The sequence below is a fragment of the Muscardinus avellanarius genome, assembly GCF_963383645.1.
Source record: "Muscardinus avellanarius genome assembly, chromosome: 19".
Classification (NCBI taxonomy): domain Eukaryota; kingdom Metazoa; phylum Chordata; class Mammalia; order Rodentia; family Gliridae; genus Muscardinus; species Muscardinus avellanarius.
The window spans coordinates 33,995,488-34,003,391 of NC_137805.1; positions in this window are offsets into that span (position 1 = coordinate 33,995,488).

A 7,904-nucleotide genomic window follows, 5' to 3' on the forward strand; every position below is an offset into this window, starting at 1 on the left:
TTATTGAATGTTTTATAGGTTTCATTGTAGAGGTCTTTCACATCTTTGGTTAGGTTTATTCCTAGGTGTTTATTGGTCTTGTGGTTATTGTGAATGGAACTGTTTTCTTTATTTCTTTCTTTGTGGATTCATTGTTGGCATATAGAAAAGCAACTGATTTCTTTAGGTTGATTTTGTATCCTACCACTTTGCTGAATTGGTTAATCAGCTCCAGTAGTCTTTTGGTGAATTGTGCAGCTATGAACATAGATACACATGCATTAGTTTTGTAGTTTGGTTTCCTTCCTTTTGGGTAGATACCCAGAAGTGGTATTGGTGGATCAAATAGTAGGTTTATTCCCATTCTTCTGAGGATTCTCCATACTGTTTTCCATAGTGGTTGCACTAATTTGCAATCCCACCAACAATATTTTAGAGTTCCCACTTCTCCACATCCTCGCCAGCATCTGTTGTTGTTTGTGTTTTGAATGGTTGCCATTCTAGTTGGGGTAAAGTGAAATCTCAGGGTAGTTTTGATTTGCATCTCTCTGATTGCCAATGATGTTGAGCATTTTTTCATGCATTTATTGGCAATTTGAATTTCTTCTTTCATGAAGTGTCTATTTAGTTTGCTTGCCCATTTTTTGATTGGATTATTTGGTTTTTTTTAGTGTTGAGTTTCTTGAGTTCTTTGTATATTCTGGATATTAATCCTCTATCAGAGGAGTAGGTGGTGAAAATCTTCTCCCATTCAGTTGGCTCTCATTTGAGGTTCTTGACAGTTTCCTTTGCTGTACAGAAGCTCTTCAGTTTCATGCAATCTCATGTATTGATTCGCCTCCTAGTTTCTTGTGCCTTTGGGGTCTTGTCGAGAAAGTTTTTATCTATGCCTATGTGTTGCAGTGTTGGACCTATGCCCTCTTCAAGGAGCCTCAAGGTCTCTGATCTAATTTTCAAGTCTTTGATCCATCTTGAATTGACTCTTGTGCAGGGTGAGAAAGTGGGATTAATTTCCAGTTTTCTGCATGTGGTTAACCAGTTTTGCCAACACCATTTGTTGAACAGGCTATTTTTTTTCCAGTGTATGTTTTTGGCCCCTTTGTAAAAAATGAATTGGCTGTAAGTGTGTGGACTTATTTCTGGGTCTTCTATTCTGCTCCATTGGTCTATGTATCTGTTTTTGTGCCAGTACCATGCTGTTTTTATTACAGTGGATTTGTAATATAGTTTAAAGTCAGGTATTGTGATTCCTCCTGCAGGGTTTTTGTTGCTGAGAACGACTTTGGCTATTCTGGGCTTTTTGTTGTTCCAAATGAATTTAAGGACTGATTTTTCTATGTCTTTGAGGAATAATCTTGGTAATTTTTTTTTTGGTGGTATTGGGGTTCCTAGAAGCCCTTCTACCTCCGGGCTACACTCCTGGACCTATTTTACATTTTTTTTATTTGGAAACAGGGTCTCTTAAGCCAGCGAGGCTGGATCCAAACCAGCGTGATCTTCCTATCTCCGCCTCCCAAGCATGGGGATTACAAGCAGGCACTGCCATGCCCAGCTAATCTTGGTAATTTAATGGGCATTGTGTTGAATCTGTAGATCACTTTTGGAAGGATGGCCATTTTAATATTTATTCTGCCTATTTATGAACATGGCAGATCTTTCCAACTTCCAAGATCTTCTTCAATTTCTTTTTTTAATGTTTTATAATTTTCTTTGTAGAGATCTTTTACCTCCTTGGTTAGGTTTATTCCTAAGTATTTTATTTTTTTGTGGGAGATCCTGAGTGGAAGTGTTTTCTGAATTTCTTTTTCAATGGATTTATGGTTGATGTACAGAAAAGCTTCTGATTTTTTAAGACTGATTTTGTATCCAGACACTTTGCTGAATTTGATTAGTTCTATTAGTCTTTTGGTTGAGTTTGTTGGGTCTTCTAGGTATAGTATCATGTCATCTGCAAATAATGAAAGTTTGAGTTCTTCTTTTCCTATTTGTACTCCTCTGATTTCCTTTTCTTGCCTTATTGCTCTGGCTAGGGTCTCGAGAACTATATTGAAGAGAAGTGGTGATAATGGACATCCTTGTCTTATTCCTGTTTTTAGGGGGAATTCTTGAAGTTTTTCCGCATTTAATATAATGTTGGCTGTGGGCTTATTGTAGATTGCCTTCATGATGTTGAGATATGTTCCTTCTATTCCAATTCTCTGCAGTGCTTTTATCATAAATAGATGTTGGATTTTATCAAATGCTTTTTCAGCATCTATTGAAATGATCATGTGATTTTTTGTCTTTGGTTCTGTTTATATCATGAATTACATGGATTGATTTTCGTATGTTGAACCAGCCTTGCATCCCTGGGATGAACCCTACCTGGTCATGATGTATGATTTTCTTTATGTGTTTTTGAATGAGTATTGCTAGTATTTTGTTTAGCAGTTTTGCATCCAAATTCAACAAAGATATAGCTCTGTAGTTATCCTTCCTTGAACTGTCTTTATTTGGTTTTGTTATTAATATGATGTTGGCTTCATAGAATGTATTTGGGAGAGTTCCGTTTTTTTCTATTTCATGAAATAGGTTGAGGAGTGTTGACATTAGCTCCTCTATAAAGGTTTTATAGAATCCGCTTGGGAAATAATCTGGTCCTGAGATTTTCTTTGATGGTGGGCTCTTTATTGCTCTTTCAATCTCTTTGATTGTTATTGGTTGGTTTAAGTGTTCTATATCTTTTTTCTGCTCTAATTTTAATTATTTCCTGCCTTCTGCTGGCTTTGGGATTAGACTGTTGTTGTTTTTCTAGGTCCTGGAGATGTGTCATTAGGTTTACTTTACAACTCTCTGTTCTTCTTTGTGGGCACTCAGTGCTATAAACTTTCCTCTTAAGACCACTTTCAAAGTGTCCTATAGATTTTGGTATGTTGTGTCTCTATTTTCATTTAATTACAGGAATTTCTTTATTTTTCCCTCATTTCTGATCTTACTCACTCCTCATTTAATAGTGTATCATTCAATCTCCATGTAGTTAAATAGTTTCTTTTGGTCTTCCTGTTGTTGATTTCTACTTTCATTCCATTGTGATCTGAAAAGATGCAGGGAATTATATTAAATCTTTTGAATTTTCTGGTGCTTGCTTTGTGGCCCAGGATGTGATCTCTTTTGGAGAAGGTTCTATGGACAGCTGAGAAGAATGTGTATTCTGCTGTTCCTGGTTGAAATATTCTGTATATATCTATTAGGTCCATTTGGCTTATAGTTTAAGAGTCTTTACTCATCTTTTGACCTGAAGATCAATGTGGTGAAATCTCTCAATATTATTGTATTTGGATCTGTTTGAGATCTGATATCCTGAAGGGTTTGTTTTACAAATGTGGGTGCACCCACATTTGGGGCATAAACATTTACTATCATTATATCTTTTTGTTGAATTATTCCTTTTAATAAAAGGAAGTGCCCTGCTTTGTCTTTTTCTGATGTGTTTTTAGCTTAAAGTCTGTTTTATTGAATATCAGCATTGCTGCCCCTGCTAGTTTTTGGTGTCCATTAGCATAATATATCTTTTTCTATCCTTTCAATTTTAGCCTATGAATATCTTTGGCTATAGAGTGAGTTTCTTGCAAGCAACATCTATTTGGATTATGTTTTTAAATTCACATTGACCCCGGGCATGGTGGCACATGCTTATAATCCCAGAGCTTAGGAGACTGAGACAGGAGGATTGCACAGGTTCAAAGCCAGCCTCAGGTACTTAGTGAGGCTCTCAGCAATTTAGTGAGACCCTGTTTCCAAATAAAGTATAAATAGGTCTGGGAGTATAGCCTGGAGGTAGAAAAGCCCCTAGGTTCCACCCCTATTACCATACACACAAAAAACTCCACATTGCCAGCCAGGCATGGTGGCACATACTTGTAATACCAGCATTCAGGAGGCTGAGACTGGAGGATTGTGGTTCGTGAACAGCTTCAGCTACTTAGTGAGGTCCTCCACAACTAGACCCTGTTTCAAAATAAAGAATAAAAAAAATTGGGCAGGGGTTGTAGCTTGGAGGTCGAATGCCCCTGGGTTCCATCCCCAGACCCACACACACAAAAAAAAATTAAATCTACATTGCCAGTCTATGTCTTTTAATTGGTGAGTTAAGTCCCTTGACATTCATTGTTACTATCAAGATATGATTTTGTTTCCTGTCATTTTGTGTTCTGGACTCTGTTTGATATAATGTTATTTATTCTTTGCTTATTTTCCCTGCTGATGGAATTAATCTCTTCTCTGATTCTGAAATTTGCTTCTTTATTCTTCTTATGATTTATTTCTTTAAGTATTTTCTTTGCTGCTGGCTTAATATTCATGAGGGTTTTTTTTTGATATTCTGCTTATCTTTAAACATTTTTATTTCTCCATCAATTTTGAATAATAACCTTGCTGGATGTAACAGTTTTGGTTGGAAGTTGTTTTCTTCCAGGGTCTTGATTACATCATACCAGTCTCTCCTGGCATTTGTGACTTGGGTTGTAAAATCTGGAGTGATTTTTATTGTTTTGTCCCTGAATATCACCCATTATTTTGTTCTCACTGCTTTTAAGATTCTTTCCTTAGCCTCTATGTTGGTCATTTTGATTATTACGTGGCATTGGGGGGTCCTTCTTTGATCTTGTGTTAATATTGTTCTGTATGTCTCTTTTATGTGGGTGTCCAGGTCTCTTTCTATACTTGTAAAGTTCTCTGACATTATTTCTCTGAGGAGATTAGAGATACCCTTGGTCTGTGCCTCTGTCCCTTCTTCAGTGCCTTTTATCCATAGGTTAGGATGCTTCATATTATCCCATAGTTGTTGGATGTTTAGGTTCTGTTGTTGTAATGTCTTCTGTATACTGTTGACTGTATTTCTGGTTTTGAATTAGCTGTCTCCTAACAGTGATATTTTGTTTTCCATTTCACCTAATCTTGCAAAATTTTTTTCTATTGCTGTCTTCATTTCATTTATTGACTCTTTCATTTCATTTCAGGCCCCTTTCTGATTCTTTCTTAACATCTCAATTTCCTCTTTCATTTTCTGTACACTTACTGTGAGACTTTTAATCATAATGAAGGTCAGGATTCAGAATTCTCCTTGCATTTCTTGTAGATCAGTGTTTGTAATTTCCCTTATTTCCTCACTGTTCCTTGTTCTCATATTTCCAGAATTCTCAGGTTTGTGTTTCTGTTGTCTTGGCATCTTCTTTCTTTTTATGTGTGAGTCTGTGGGTAGCCTCTCTGATCCAATCTTAGCAGTAGGGATTTAGAGGTGTCAGCAGGTTCATGCACGGGTTAGTAGTGTTTTTTTCAATGGTGAGGGTTATGTGAGGTGGGAGGAGCTGCTGTGATGGGTACAGGAGCAGGGAAAATAGAGGCTATGATTAAGCTGAGTAAGAATTTAAGTATAATAAAGTAGTGTCTGGTTGAGAACTAGAGATGGTGATATAGTAGGATTTTTGTACTTAGTATAGAGTATTTAGGTATGGAGATATAAAATAGCTTGAGTATAGAACAAGGAGATACACTAAGAAAAAAAGAAGTTTTGAGGGAAGAGAGTAGATAGGAGAGAGGAAGGAAGCTTGTAAAAAGGAATGGAGGAGGGAGCAAACAAACATGCATATAATAACTAAACAAGTTACAAAAACTAACAATTATAAGGATAAATCAAATACAAAAAAACACAAAAAAATCAGTAGTGCTAATTTACATATACAGGGCCTGTGTAATGTCTATTCACTGTAGTAGATTCTGTAGTATGTTCCTGTATATCTCACTTCCTCCATACCCTATTGTCAGCTTTTGGACCCACTTTATGAGTGTTTGCGCTCCTCTCTCGCCTCTCACTGCTTTGTGTTCAGGTGTCAGGGCAGCAGTGTCACTGTAAATGAGTTCCGTGTAGGTGCAGGGTTCTGAGTTTTCCAGCCCTGGCCTGCACTTTCCTATCCTAGGCTCTGCATTTTCTGTTCCTGGGCTCTGTGCCTTCTGGCCCTGGGCTCCATGCTCTCTGCCCTGGACTCTGCGATCTCCGGCCCTGTGTTCTGTGCTTTCAGGCCCTCAGCTCTGCACTTCCTGGAACTGTGCTCTGCACTTTCAGGCCCTTGGCTCTGTGCTTTACAGGCATGGGTTCTGTACTTTTCCAGGGCTGGGCTTTGTGCCTTCCAGCCCTGGGCCCGTACTTTCATACCTGCACTGGTGGAGGGTGTCCAGTGTAATCTCAGAGCGATCCCCTGTGACTCTGTGCAGGTACTGCATGCTGGCCACTATGGGCCTTTCCTATGTCTGTAGGGTCTTACCTGACCACCTCAGGGGTGAGCTGCCAGATCTTAGCCCACCGCGGTCCCTACAGCTGCTCTGGGTGGTTGTCTGCTGAGGAGTGCAGTTACCTTACTGTCCTGTGGGCCTAGGTTTCTGGAGGGCAGAGTGTGCCACTGCAGATGCCAGCTTCTGGTGAGTGCATGGGCTTTTGATCTTTTTCTCTGTCCCTGCAGCATGGTGCTTGGTGCTTAAGATGTTGGAGCTCTGCCACTGTTTTCTGCACTTCAAGTCCTTGGTTTATTTGCTGGAATTTCTTGGGTCAGTTGCATGCTTGGGCTCTTTGCCGTGAGCTTGAGGTTTGAGTATTGGATATTCTTCTGCTGTGGTCCCCTTCTTTGTGTTTTTGTTTGTAAATATCTTTGCTACTTTGTTTTTCTTGTCAAGGAGCTGCCTTCTCAGAAGTTGATTTTTGTTTGTTACAGCTGCTGAGATGTGCTGTGTCCCACAGTTGCCATTTTCTTCTGCCCCATTAAAAATATTTTCTAGCTGGGCATGATGGCACATGCTTATAATCCCAGCATTTGGGAGGCTGAGACAGGAGGATCCAGGTTCATGGACAGCCTCAGGTATTCAGTGAGGCCCTTTGCAATTCAGTGAGACCCTGTTTCAAAATAAAGAATAAAAAATAGGGCTGGGGGTGCAGTTCAGAGGTAGAATACTACTGGGTTCCATCCCCAGTACCACACACAAAAAATTTTCTAGTTTCCTTTGGGTACCAGTTTTCTAAGGCTACCATAACCAATTACCACAAGTCAGGTGGTATAAAGCAATGTAAAGTTCTTTTCTCAAGGTTCTGAAGGCCCAATATCTGAAATGAAGGTGTTAACAGGGCTGAACCTTCTCTGAAGTCTCTGGGGAGAACCTTTCCTTGCCTCTTCTGCCCTTGGTAGTTGCTGGGATTCCAAGTGGCTCCATCATTCCAGTCCCATCTTCTGTTTCTTTATGGCTTTTTCTGTGAGTCATCTCTCTTCTGTCTGTTGTAAGGAAACTATCAGATTTAGCTTATGATTACAGCGATACTCTCTTGAGATCCTTCATTAGATATACAAGGTCTCTTTTTCAAATAAGGTCATCTGCACAAGTTCTGGGGGTTCTGATGACAGGTTTGGTGGATCCCATGCAACTTGTTACACTGTGTGATTTCTTCAGATACCTCCTGGTGACTTAGGACTCATTGGTCATTGTTTGGTTTTCATGCACTCGCAAATTTACCTTGGTAACTGATTTCTAATTTCATTCTAATGTGATTGGAAAAGACACTTTATGTGATGTCTATCTTTTTAAAATTTATTGAGATTGGTTTTATGGCCTATCATATGGTCTGTTATGGAGAACGTATCATGTGTACTTGAGAAGACCGTGTCTTTTGCTATTGTTGAATGAGTGTCCTGTAGGTGTTTGTTAGGTCTACTTGGTTTCTAGTGGTGTTCAACTTTTCTGTTTCCTTGTTGATATCCTCTGTAGCTCTATCCATGATCAACAGAGGGTTGTTGAAGCCTTAGTGGAGAAGAAATTTAGAAACCCTCATTGGAAATGTCCTTGTTCTCAGGAGACAGAGTTAGGAAATTCATAGCTCTATACTTTCTCTGTCTCTTACACACACA